The 14,332-nt window shown below is 43.3% G+C and overlaps 1 pseudogene; it reads left to right on the top strand.

The window, feature by feature from the left end:
- Positions 1 to 10,776: 10,776 nt before the first annotated feature.
- LOC128044878 (ferritin heavy chain-like) lies at positions 10,777 to 11,323 on the top strand (annotated as a pseudogene).
- Positions 11,324 to 14,332: the final 3,009 nt, after the last annotated feature.

Genomic DNA, 14,332 nt, shown 5'->3' with positions numbered 1-14,332 from the left:
AAGATCCTTTGGAGGAGGAAATGGCAACCCACTCCAGTATTCTTGCCTGGAAAGGGCAAGAGGAACCTGGCAGGCTGTCATCCATGAGGTTACATCACTTATTAAGTAAACTGTGATCTTGTTCAATATATTTACTTCACCTTTCCATGCCTCATCCGTAGCTTATACTTTAACTCCTTCATCTATCAAGTGGGCCTACTATCTATTTCAAAGAGTTGTTGTGACAATCTAATGAGGAAATACTTGTTGAACTCTTAGGGTGTTGTCCAACAGTGCTTAGCATGGGTTTTCTTATGTTATTTCTCGGCCTCTGTACTTGGTGTGTATCCTGCATTGCTTCCTTCCCTTTTCCTGTTTGGTTAATTTCTACTTTAAGGCTAAACCAGTGTTATTTCTATTGGGCAGCTTTCCCTGACTTCCACCACCTCCAGGCCATAGATGCAAAACTCTATCATAGTTCTTAGTGCTGAAACTGGTTTTCTCCTCACTAGATTGTAACTTGAGAGCAGGAATTGTGTCTTTACTGTAGTATACCCAGAAACAAGCATATAAATACTGCTCCACATATATTTGTGGGATAAAGGGGTGAATGTGATATTCTGGATAAATTCATATTTTAGTTAATCCACGAACTTGGTGCTTCAGGCAAAATGCTGCCCCCATTTTAAAAGAGAGAGTAGGCAATTCAGGGCTTGGGACAGTAAGAGGATCTTTTGTCTGGAACTGACTTCCTAAAAAACGAGATCATATTTCATGTCCGGGTTCTGAAAGCCAAGGGGCATTTTCTTATAGGCTTGTGGCACAACTTTTCCTTTCTGCTCCATTGCAGGGGCATGGACAGGAAGGGAAAGGGGAGAGGGAAGGAATGGCTCGGCCTCTTGAGAACTCTAGGGTCCGAGCATACGTATATGCTTATTTTGAGAATTTGTTTATCCATCCTGTTGCCAGTAGTCTGAAGGGCCCTAGTAGGACACACCTTAAAGCTCCCTCAGCTCTTCTAGGTCAGTTAAAAATGTTTTGTATGAAGGAATGTTGCCTCCAGAGACTATAGTGGTCATAGGAGAAGCCATCGTTTCTTTCCACCACAGATAAATAGTGGGAAGGCAGCTCCTACTGGGTGGACTCAAACTTCTAAACAACTGCGAAGGGAATTCTGGGCATGTAAGGAATGGAGTCAAAAGTGTAGGTTAACACTCCACCCTTGACTACTTCACAATTTCCTCTTTTACAAACTTTGCTGATGCTTATATAGCTGGTCGATCGAATAAAACTAATTTATAAAAGTGCAGATTTTAATACAGCACTTTAGATGTTTCAGAGATGTTCCAGCAACACAACTTGATATACAAAGTAGGCGCAGAGCACAGCAGCTTTCAGGGAGGTAGAAGCAGCAGGGACAGAGGCATTGTAGCGGGACCTGGGCTCTTTCTTTTCTATTTTTAAAACTTGTTATTTTGGCTGCACTGGATCTTCATTGTGGTGTGTGGGCTTCTCATTGTGGTGGCTTCTCTTGTTGTGTAGCTTGAGCTCCAGAGAGTGTGGGCTCAATGAGGGCTTAGTTGCTCTCTGGCATGTGGGATCCTAGTTCCCTGACCAGGGATAAAATCTGCATCCCCCACTTGGAAGGTGGCTTCTTAACCACGGGGCATGGAGAAGGAAATGGCATCCCACTCCAGTATTTTTGCCTGGAAAATTCCTTGGACAGAAGGCCTGGTGGGCTACAGTCCATGGGGTCCCAAAGGGTAGGACACGACTGTGCACACATTTTTTTTTAACCACTGGACCATCAGGAAAGTCCCACAACCCTAGGCTCTTTCAAACCACACAGACTCTTCCCCAAAGCCTGGGAATCCTTTGTTTATGTATTTAGTGCTTTCTGTGTGAGTGACGATGAGATGAAGATGAACAAAATTGACACTGTCCCAGCCGTTGTGGTGCCTGGGCTCATGGGGAAGATGTACTGTTGAGAGTCATTTAGAACATAATGTAAATGTTATGATGAGGGAGGCAAGAGGACCTTTGGAGGTGATAGATAAGTGTGCTGCCTTAGGCTTGGCAGTGTTAGGATTTCTTCTTGTGATGATAGTTACATTGATACATTGATAGTAAAAGATGAGAAGGAGCTAATCACAGATAAAGGGAAAACAAAAAGAAGGTGTTGAAGTATGTGCCAAGTATTCTGGGCAAAGGAGACAGCTTTTGTTTCAGGATGTTAAGCAAGACTCATTCGGTACCCTGGAATTGTCAGTTTTGCCACAAAAGTAAAAGGTACCATCAAGAGGTGGCAAGTCAGTTCTGCTATATCCCCAGTACCCCATCCTCTACCTCCCCAGGAAATAAATAGAAGATGGTGTGGAGGTGGAAGGGGAATGGAATTGATGGAGTCATGTGTCCATCACCAGTCAGAGGATCAAGTGCTGTGCATTTTGTCCTCACCTCCTTAGAGTGAGGGGTCTCTTAGAAATTGGTGGCTTGGCAAGGAGAGACTGCATCTCAGTCCCTGGTTGGATATCTGCTGATGGACTTGCTGATCTGTTCTCTGGGATCACTGGAGTAAAGAATGCGGGTTGACTGGAAAAGAGCTGTCACTTGTACAATGTGGTTTAGCAGGATGTATGAATTTCCTGTAAGTCAAAAGAACAGTGTGAAAAGTCAGTGGAGCTTGAGCCATCTTGCTGGTCCTCCTCCCAAGAAGACTAGTAGCAGGGGAGCTTAATTATACAGCCAAAGGCAGGACCTGAGGCCTTGTGGGAAGCAGTTAGACTGGAGCAGATTTCCCATCAGGGGATTGTGCAATGGGGAGCACTCCCAGGAAACTAATTCATGTGCCCATAAGCATTAGCATTTGGGCATCTTCTAAATGGAAGTTATCCACAGTCAGCTTTAGCCTGAGAGTCAAACAACAAACAGATGATTACCATGACTTTCCCAGTTAGGGAAAATGACATTTTGCCCTTCCTCCTAGGCTCTCCCCAGTCCTTCCTCCAGGTTCCAACACATCAAATAGCTTTAGTTAGCAAAAGAGAGAGTTCTATTAAAGGACAGGATGTACCAAGTCCCCAAATGGTGTCCCATGCTGAAGGTTGGCTGGTGCTGAGGGTAAGAAAGCTATGTAAACTTGATGTGAGACTGAAGCTTTAAAGCAGACTCATTACACTAGGCTGGACTTCTAATAACTAAACAAACAGAATGCTACAGAATCTTTCAGAGAGGAAAAGGGAGAGTTGACAGAGAATGGTAGAAGGCACTGCTTGAAACCAAGCCAGGACTGTGTTCAGCAGAGTTCAGAATGTTTATTACATTGTTTCCACACATAAAAAGGCCAGGTGGTAAGAAGCAGCCTCCTGTGTTAAAAGTATTTGAAGGTGATTGGAACAAAGAGTGAGAGAAGACTGGTGGAGAAGGAAGAGACCAGACAATAAGAGCCTTCTTAAACCCTGGGTTGGAAGAAGCACAAGCTGGAATCAAGATTGCTGGGAGAAATGTCAATAACCTCAGATATGCAGATGACACCACCCTTATGGCAGAAAGTGAAGAGGAACTAAAAAGCCTCTTGATGAAAGTGAAAGTGGAGAGTGAAAAAGTTGACTTAAAGCTCAACATTCAGAAAACGAAGATCATGTCATCTGGTCCCATCACTTCATGGGAAATAGATGGGGAAACAGTGGAAACACTGTCAGACTTTATTTTTTTGGGCTCCAAAATCACTGCAGATGGTGATTGCAGCCATAAAATTAAAAGATGCTTACTCCTTGGAAGGAAAGTTATGACCAACCTAGATAGCATATTAAAAAGCAGAGACATTACTTTTCCAACAAAGGTCCATCTAGTCAAGGCTATGGTTTTTCCAGTAGTCATGTATGGCTGTGAGAGTTGGACTGTGAAGAAAGCTGAGCGCCGAAGAATTGATGCTTTTGAACTGTGGTGTTGGAGAAGACTCTTGAGAGTCCCTTGGACTGCAAGGAGATCCAACCAGTCCATCCTAAAGGAGACCAGTCCTGGGTGTTCTTTGGAAGGAATGATGCTAAAGCTGAAACTCCAGTACTTTGGCCACCTCATGCGAAGAGTTGACTCACTGGAAAAGACTCTGATGCTAGGAGGGATTGGGAGCAGGAGGAGAAGGGGACAACCCAGGATGAGATGGCTGGATGGCATCACCGACTCGATGGATGTGAATTTGAGTGAACTCCGGGAGTTGGTGATGGACAGGGACGCCTGGCGTGCTGCAATTCATGGGGTTGCAAAGAGTCGGACACGACTGAGCGACTGAACTGAATTGTGTTGGCACTTAATTTTAGGGGCAAAGAGAAGTCATGACACATTTTAATAATCATGTTTGCAGTTTAGAATTGTTCAACAGGGGTTGGGGTGGGGACTGGGGACAGAATTTAAGCAAGAGATGATCTTGATCTGTGAATGACAGTAGGGATGGAGAAAAGTCAGATGGGATGATACTTGAATAGAGAATTATCGGCAACTGCTGGTAGAGGGGAAAACCCAACAAAACTTTTCTTTCCCTATTTTTCCTTCCAGCTGGCCCCCCAAATGCCGTCCCATTTCCAGTTCCTTTCTTTCACTGCATTCGACGATGCTCCACCAATGCTCAGCTCGGTCATTTCGTTTTCTGGTGCACCGCTCTTAGAAGTTTACAGTGGCCCGGAAACTACAGTCCTACGGGACCTGGGAGGGCTGTGGGCACCGGTAGTTTGCATACAGCCCTGCCAGCAGCGCGAATAAATGACCTGCCCAACACCCCAAAGCTGGTGCATTACAAAGTGCATACTTCAAATCCAGCTTTAGGGATTTTTCAATAACACTTCATTGCTGCTTCCCGATGTTAAACAAGAGAAAGTTAAAACAACAAAAAAAAAACAGCATTACCCAAATACAATGTCCTGAGCATAGCAACGGAAACAACCAGAGACACCAGACAGCCTGTCAGGTCTTTGTCTAGGGGTACCAGTGTTGCAAGTCGGAGGCCAGTCCCAGAGAATGTGAAGTGCGCAAGTGCTGAAGGTCCTAGGCTCGCCCCATCACAGGGGCGGAGGAAGAACAGTGCGTCTGTGTTGAAGGTCTGAGGTCCGCCCCGGAAAAGGTGGGGAAGGGGCCTAAAAGCAGAGGTTTGGTGCTATCCGTTAGCCTAAACAGCCCATGTTCTGTTAGCGGAACCCATGCCATGGACGATCCCTTCATTACACCTAGGACCACTGCCTTACGGCTTATCCGTAAGCATTACATCTTTGGATTCCCCGAGGGCCAAAGAGAACACGGGACCGGAAGCGCTGACTCCCCCCGTGGTATTTCTAGGGGCGGAGGAAGATGGCGAAACCCATTGGCTAGTGGGATCAGAAGAGGGCGGTTCACTCGGCCTGTGTCTGGGGCACTATGGGTATTGTAGTTCAGGGCTCCGCGGTCCAGCTTGCGGCCAGGAATCTTGGAAGCCAGTGGGTCCAAGCTGGTCAGGGAAGCGCCTTGCACTGGGGCATCAGGTGTGGAGTAGCTGCAGGGGTGTGTCTTCGTTCTGCTGTTTCTCTTTCGGGTGAGGCCTCACTCTGTCTCGCCTTCAGGGGCCTTCACTTCATCCCATACTTGAGGCTACTTTATAAGCCCCAGTCACCTACATATTATCCCTTACAGTTCCAAGCTGGTCTTGAGTTCCTCTTCTCGTCTATCTCCCGCACATCCAGGCCCTGGAATTCTTCTCTGTCCTTCTTTCTCCCGTGAGTACCTTTTCTTGTTTCTGTCCTAGACAGAACCTCTCTTAACGCTCTGCTCTTAACCCATGAGGCATGTCAACGGCTCCAATAAAAGGCTGTCACAGCAAATGTTTGTAAGCACGAAAAGATCTGAGCCTTCCCCTTCAGCAGCCTTACAGCTTACTTCTTTTGTGTTTCTCTTATGATCATTGCAATTGCCTTTTTTCTGATGCCATTTCTGTGTAGTCTCTGCCTAAGTCTGGCGGGTAGCCTTGGTCATAGACGGTTCCCCTTTGGTCCTATCAGTTGGGCTCTGGCTGCCACATTTTGATAATACGACGGAGGGCGCCCACGTGGGTTGACTTACAGGACAGAGAGGGAAATGGAAAAAAAACCCAAAAAACAAACAAAAAAAAAACACACACACCTGAATGAAACAAAAGAATAAATAGCAGAACTAGGTTTTATAGAAGTCAGGAAGATATGTGGTGAAAGAGGGGGAAGAGAGAGCAATCCTTTCATTCTCATACCTCCACAAACAATTTAGTGCTGAGTGTGAGCAGGGCTCAGTGGGGTCCATGATGGGAATGCACCGCCTGAAACCACCTAGATCCTGGGGGATCCAATCCAGGAGGGCAGAGACATACAAGTAAACAACAGTGCAGAATGATATTAGTGTGTGTCCTACCTTCCTGTGTGTTTCTCTTTTCATTCTCCCTCCTCCATCAGTTCATTCCAAAGTACTTTCTCTTTTCACCTCTCCTTCTGTTCCAGGCTCTTTCCATTCTCAAACTCCCTTCTCCCCTTGTTCTGACCCAAGCTGTTTCTTTTGTATTTTGCTGTTTTGCCACTTTGACAGCAGAAAGTGTTGCAGGGAAAGTCATGCTCATAGGGGATTTAGTAACACAGAATGCCTGACCTTCATCTTTGTGTAAGAAATATCTATTAATTGCCATCTCATTCCAGGGCAATCTCAGCATTTATACACACTGCTTGTAGTAGAATCAATTGCAGATCTTTTATACCCCTTGTGCCAGAATCATGGAATGTAATTCACAATTGATGTAATTCTTATGCTACCTGTTGAGTGATCGGAGGAATCTGAGATTTGGAAGGTTAATCTCGTGGAAACAGTAGTCAGGAACGACCCTTGATGTGTGATGAGAAGTAGAACCCTGCATAACTGGAGAAGATAAGCCTTGTTCTTTTTTAAAGAAAGCATACCTTCGTGAATTGACTAGGATAGAACAGGAATATTACCTTGGCTAGAACAGGAATATTACCTTTTTGAAAGATATATTTGAACCATTATTTCAGAAATCTACCCCCCCCCCCCCCCCAGTCTATTCTAAATGGTCTTATTGGAGGCAATAAGATTCTTAGTATAGGGTGGTAGTGGATAGATTTCCAAGTAATAAATAATCTAATAATCATGCTTACTTAGTTTAAGAATGTTTTGCAGTGCCCTTGAGCAGTAGATTTACCTCTAAGATTTTCTACAACTAAGCCTACTTCTTTTGTGTTTCTTGAGAATGGGACTCACCATGAAGAAGTGAAATTTCATCTTCGATTATACCTAAAGAAATTCATATCCAAGTCCCTACATGATTTGATCCCCAGTCACCTCTCTCATCTCATCACCTTACCCTTGTCCTTATGGTCCTTCTGCTGTAGCTACCCTGGCTTTCTTGCTGTTTCATAAACACCCTGTACACTCTCCTGCCTGGAATACTTTGTTTCAGGTACTTTTGTTATGGGCTTTACTAAAATATTCATCTCATCAGAGAGACCTTCTCTTATCACCTTATCTAAACTAGAGCCTTTATAAGAAAAATTATAGCCTTTATCACTCTATCCCTATGTTAAGTAGTATCACTTCTTGAAAATATTATATATTTGTTTACTGTCTATTTCTCAAACTAGAAGATAAGCTCCATGAGAGTATGGTTCTAATATGTTTCCTTAGTCCCTAAAACATGGTGTATAGAAAGTGCTCATTTGTTAGCCATCTGTATGTCTTAAATGAAAGGATTTTTTAAAAAGTATGAACAGAGCACTTATGTGTAAGTCACTGTGAGTACAGTGAATAATGAGGGATCTACAGATACAAAGAAGATATAGTCCTTCATGTTGAACAATCTGCAGTGTAGAAAGACTATAGAATAATCTCAGGATCTTTCATTAAATTGTAGCTGAGCAAAAGAGTCTTAAGTCTAAAGAGCCAGGGTCAGCTGTGGTGTATTTGGTATGTAGAAGCATTTGTCCTTTATATCATAGTTTTGAACTGGCCTCTGTGCTGCTCTATTCTTTCTGTGACAGATTCCCACTGTGTCCTTGTGTAGGATGAACTTGACCAATCAGGGATCACACAAAAGGAGCTATTGCTTTACTTCTGTCTGACCTCCTAGCTGGCAGTCTCACTTCTTTTCCAGGGCATCCAGTTCATTTCCACCAGTGTGCCTGTCATCAACCACATATCTCACAATGTCTCCCACTTAAAACCCTTCAATTGGCAATTCCTAAGTTGGCATTCCAGACTTCCCCTTCTCCCTTCTCCCTACTCTGACTCCTTTTTACCTCAGTATCATTTTTTTCTTTTAAATTGTTTATTTATTTGGCTGCATCAGGTCTTAGTCATAGCATGCAGGACCTTTAGCTATGGCACATGGGATCTAGTTCCTTGACGAGGGATTGAAGCTGGGCTCCCTGCATTGGGAGCACAGAATCTTAACCACTGGACAACCAGGGAAGTACCCTACCTCAATATCTTTTATCTTCCTCAGTACTCTTCCTGAATGTATGACTCAGAAATGTGAAATTTGCAGTTCCCTATTTGATTTTTCTCTGTGTTGTTCTCTTTGCCCAGAATGCCCTTTCCCTTAATTCTTACCTTACTATAGTTGCTGGTCTTCCACAACTTAGAGGAACCAGCCATCTTCCAAGAAGCTTTAGCAACTCTTCTCTCCTATCCAGGATAGGTGAGTTTCCTTCTCTCCACCCCACTCCTTTCCTCAAAACAAAGCACCTTTCAGTATTGATCAATCTTTTTTACCTACTAGATTGTAGGTCCTTTGAAGGTGGTCATTTGAAGGGCTGTCTGCTGTTAAGAGTCCAGGTATTTGAATTCCAGCTCTGCCTCTTGTTGGCCAACTGTCTTTGGGCCAGTCATATGACTCATTGAGCCCATTTCCTTTTCAGTAAAATCTAATTGTACTTGCCTTTATATCCCCAGCCTCTGGTACCATGCTCAGTGCACTCAACTTGGTTCTCACTCTGTATATTTCTTTACATTCTCTGCCCATCTCTTGTTTCTACAGGTTTGAGATGCTGACTCTTGGCTATAAGGACAGTAGACCTGACCTGACTGAGTGATGAATGATTGTGTCTCTGTGTATCTGAGAGAGAGAAGGAGAGACAAAGAAGGAGAATATTAATGTGTGAGTAGGCTGTATCCCACTCAATCTTGCTCTATTAAAGAGTTTAAAGTGGATAGTGTATATCTACTTAAGGTCAGGTGGTGACAGTAGGAAAGAATAGATTTGTTAAGCAAAACAACACTGGAAACGATTAACTTTTAAACTACTTATACTTGCTTTTTATGCATTTCCAGTTTAAAACCCACAAAACAAACTAACTTTGAGAATGGTTAATTAAATTAACCTCTTAAACTTTAAGGTGGTTTTTATTTTGATTCATTGTATGGAAACTTGACCTGCCTCCTGAGAAATCTGTATGCATGTCAAGAAGTAACAGTTACAACTGGACATGGAACAACAGACTGGTTCCAAATCGGGAAAGGAGTATGTCAAGGCTGCATATTGTCACTGTTTATTTAACTTATATCCTGAGTACATCATGAGAAATGCTGGGCTGGATGAAGCACAAGTTGGAATCAAGATTGCTGGGAGAAATATCAATAACCTCAAATATGCAGATGACACCACACTTATGGCAGAAAGCAATGAAGAACTAAAGAGCCTCTTGATGAATGTGAAAGAGGAGAGTGAAAAAGTTGGCGTAAAACTCAACATTCAGAAAATTAAGATCATGACATCTAGTCCCATCACTTCCTGGCAAATAGGTGGGGAAACAATGGAAACAGTGACAGACTATTTTTTTGGGCTCCAAAATGACTGCAGATGGTGACTGCAGCCATGAAATTAAAAGATGCTTACTCCTTGGAAGAAAAGTTATGACCAACCTAGACATTATATTAAAAAGCAGAGACATTACTTTCCCAACAAATGTCCGTCAAGTCAAAGCTATGGTTTTTTCCAGTAGTCATGTATGGATATGAGAGTTGGACTGTGAAGAAAACTGAGCACCAAAGAATTGATGCTTTTGAACTGTGGTGTTGGAGAAGAGTCTTGAGAGTCCCTTGGACAGCAAAGAGATCCAGCCAGTCCATCCTAAAGGAAATCAGTCCTGAATATTCATTGAAAGGACTGATGCTGAAGCTGAAACTCCAATGCTTTGGCCACCTGATTTGAAGAACTCATTGGAAAAGATCCTGATGCTGGGAAAGATTGAAGGCGGGAGGAGAAGGGGATGACAGAGGATGAGATGGTTGGATGGCATCATTGACTCAAAGGTCATGAGTTTGAGTAAGCTCTGGGAGCTGGTGATGGACAGGGAGGCCTGGCGTGCTGCAGTCCATGGGGTTGCAAAGAGTCTGATATGACCGAGCAACTGAACTGAACTGAACTGATGGAAGCTTTTAGAGAAGGAAATGGCAACCCACTCCAGTATTCTTGCCTGTGAAACTCCGTGGACAAACGAGCCTGATGGGCTACAATCCACGCGGCCCCAGAGTCAGACACGACTGAGTGACTGAGCATGGCAACTTTAACTTAGTCATTTACTTTTTCATTTACTTAGTCACTTACTTGTTTCGAAAAACCATGAGAGAGGCAATCTTTTTGGAGAATCGCCACAATTTCCTGCTTCAATAGTGCTTGGACAGAACTTGGTGCTCGTCCCTTGCCTTGGCCAGCTGCTCAGAGTCAGCCCTCACCACCACCCACCCAGAGCCCTCTACCCACCCTAGGCCCCCACCTCCACCTCTCAGCCACCTGCCAGGATGACTGCATCCTCTTGCAGATGCTGCCTGGACTACTGCCAGGACTCGGAGGATGCCATCAACTACCCCACTGGAGCTGTTTGCCTGCTACATCTATGTCATACTATTTTGACTGTGATGATATGGCTTTGAAGAACTTTTTGAAGTACTTTCTTCACCAATCTTGTGATGAGAGGGAACATGCTGAGAAACGAATGAAGCTGAAGAACCAGTAAAGTGGCCGAATCTTCCCTTAGGATATTAAAGAACTAGACCTTGATGACTGGGAGGATGGGCAGAATGCAATGGAATGTGTGCTACATTTGGAAAAAAGTGTGAATCAGTCACTACTGGAACTGCGCAAACTGGCCACTGACAGAAATGACCCCCATTTGTGTGACTTCATTGGGACTCTACCTGAATGAGCAGGTGAAATCCAACAAAGAACTGAGTGACCATGCAACCAACCTGTGCAAGATGGGGGTCCCCCGAGTCTGGCATGGCAGAGTATCTCTTTGACAAGCACATACTGGGAAACCGTGATAATGAGAGCTTAGCCTTATGCTGACTTCCCGTAGTCACAGGGATGACTTCCCTGGTCATCAAGGCAGTGCATCTGTGTTTGGGTTATACCTACTTAAGTTCTTTCCTTAGTACCATTCCTTCAAATAAAGTAATTTGGTATGCCACCCTCCCCTCACACCCCAAAAGGAAAAAAAAAATGTTGGAAAAAGATTTGAGAAGTCTGTGTGCTGAATCACTTCAGTCATGTCTGACTCTTTGTGATCCTATGGACCATAGGCTGCCAGGCTCCTCTGTTCAGGCAAGAGTACTGGAGTGGGTTGCCATACCCTCTCCAGGGGATCTTCCCGACCCAGGGATTGAACCTACATCTCTTATGTCTCCTGCATTCGCAAGTGGATTATTTACCACTAGCACCACCTGGGAAGCCCTTCAGAAGTCTGTGCTTAATCACTCAGTGGTGTCCAACTCTTTGTGACTATAGCCTGCCAGGCTCCTCTGTCCATGGGATTGTCCAGGCAGGAATACTGGAGTCGGTTGATATGCCCTCCTCCAGGGGTTCAATCCAACCCAGGGATTGAACCCAGGTCTCCTGCATTGCAGATGGGTTCTTTACCATCTGAGCCACCAGGGAAGCCCTCAGAAGTCCAAAATGTGTCATTTGATGGATGACTTGGTAGATCTGCTTTAGAGAATGAGTTAATACTATCTCATATTAAAGTCTGACTTTAACCAAGCTTTTAAAAACTTGTGGTTGTAGAACTTCTGGAATCTGCTTACTATGTCCTTCAAAGCATGATGTGTGCTTTTTCTCTTAAAAAGAAATGGCTAACGAAAGCTGAAGTTTAACAGTTAAAAGTAGACAGTGATAATGGATAACTGAAAGTTGTCCATGGAGCAGGAAATGGCAACTCACTCTAGTGTTCTTGCCTAGGAAATCCCATGGATGGAGGAGTCTGGCAGGCTACAGTCCATAGCGTTGCAGAAGAGTCAGACACAACTTAGTGACTAAACAACAACAGATGTGTATGCCATGGATATTAGCACAGCACCACTTTCAGCAATGTCATAAAATCTAACATCCTTTGCAGGATATTGAGTTTCATGCTGCCTTTTGTTTGCATTTAATTTTTATTTTGCACAACAGACAACAAATGACTCAGCAGTGATATGGATTCGAAGGCCATGAATCAGTTCAATGATTTGCTGGTAAATCTTGAACAACCACTTGTCAGACAAACAAAGAGATCTGGTTTATAGTGTTTCCCAATTGCTTCATATAGATTCTCCACTGTGGTCTATTCCAAGTGACCAAATGTGATGTCACTGAATGTGGAGTTGGAAAGGCACATGTCCACCATTTCTGAGAGCCTGTATGAGCCAGCTCTGGGAGCAAACTCCCAGAGATAGTGAAAGACAGGGAAGCCTGGAGTGTTGCAGTCCATGGGTTGCAAAGAGTCAGACATGACTTGATGACTGAACAACAATAATTAAACAGAAAGTGAGCCTTGAGTGTTTGCTAATGCTTCAACTGGTTAGTTTTTAGTGGGTATTTCCATGTTGTAATGACTTGTCTTCCTAGTAAACCTTGTATAACCTATAGGATTCAATAATTAAGATTCTCATGTATATCATATAAAGTTCCCTAGAGCTACCCTAAGAAAGTAAATAAAAATCTTGGCAATATTTCATATTATCTCTAGAGCAGACCCTGATTTACTCTCAGGGGATTCCCTGGTAACTCAGCCGGTAAAGAATCCTCCTGCAATGCAGGAGACCCCAGTTCGATTCCTGGGTTGGGAAGATCCACTAAAGAAAGTGTAGGCTATCTACTCCAGTATTCTTGGGCTTCTCTGGTGACTCAGCTGGTAAAGAATCTGCCTATAATGCAGGGGACCCTGGTTCGATCTTTGGGTTGGGAAGATCCCCTGCAGAAGGGAACCGTTACCCACTCCAGTATTCTGGCCTGGAGAATTCCATGGACTGTATAGTCCATGGGGTCTCAAAGTGTCAGCACGACTGAGTGGATTTCACTTTTCCTGTATCTTGGTGAGTTCTCCTTTCCTCCAAAACAATACTCCTAAACCCACCACCACTCCTACATTCAGGGATTAAATAGCAGATCCTTCACATCTGTTTAGCAATATTCTCCAGAAATACAATGAGACTTGAAATGAGGTCTAAATTCCTCTGTATTTCTTTTACCTCCCCCAAAGCACAGGAACTGAATTTTTGTACCCCTCCCCCAAACCATCCAATTCATATGTGGGACTTTGCTTTGAGAAAGGGCTTTTAAAAAGGTAATTTTGGTTAAGTGAGTTTGTAAGTGTTGGGTCTTAATCGAATATAACTGATGTTCTCTTTAGAAGAGGAAGTGACACAGAGAGGCACACACACAGAGAAAAGGCTACTCAAGGACACAGCAAGAAGACAGCCATCTGCAAGCCAGGATGAGAGGTCTCTCTAGAAAACCATCCTGTCAGCACCTTGATCTTGCTTGACTGCTAGACTCCAGAATAGTAAGAAAATAAATGTCATTTGTTTAAGCCACCCAATATGTGGTATTTTGTTATTGCAGCCCTAGCGGTCTAATACAAAAATGAATCATTAGAATGACCTTGAACATCATGTAGTTCTTCCTGGTAAATGCATTTGACCCTGGGATATGTGCAAACATGTTTGTAAGCATAAATTTATGTATTACTCTTTTTAATTTGGTACACAGTTTACTGTCATTTAAAGATGGTTGAGAAGGTTGATCTTGGACAGTCTGTAGATAATTGCAACTATATCTACCAGATGACATGTAACTATTTGATTCCAAAAAATTCACTCACTTGGGGAATTACTGTAATTAAAATAAAACGTTCTTGCATATATGTGTGTGTGTGTGTGTATATATATATAAAGGAAAGTTGACCAGATATCATTTTGGTTTTCTTCCTTTATTCTGAATTCTTCAGAAGAGAAATATTGCATTCTCCTAATAACCAATATTTGAGGCATGTTATTTTTTATTTTTTTTTCAGACATGTAGTTGTAGAATATTTCCAGG

Source organism: Budorcas taxicolor, chromosome 3 (genome assembly GCF_023091745.1).
Source record: "Budorcas taxicolor isolate Tak-1 chromosome 3, Takin1.1, whole genome shotgun sequence".
Lineage (NCBI taxonomy): Eukaryota > Metazoa > Chordata > Mammalia > Artiodactyla > Bovidae > Budorcas > Budorcas taxicolor.
This window is presented reverse-complemented; position numbering and strand designations above follow the sequence as displayed.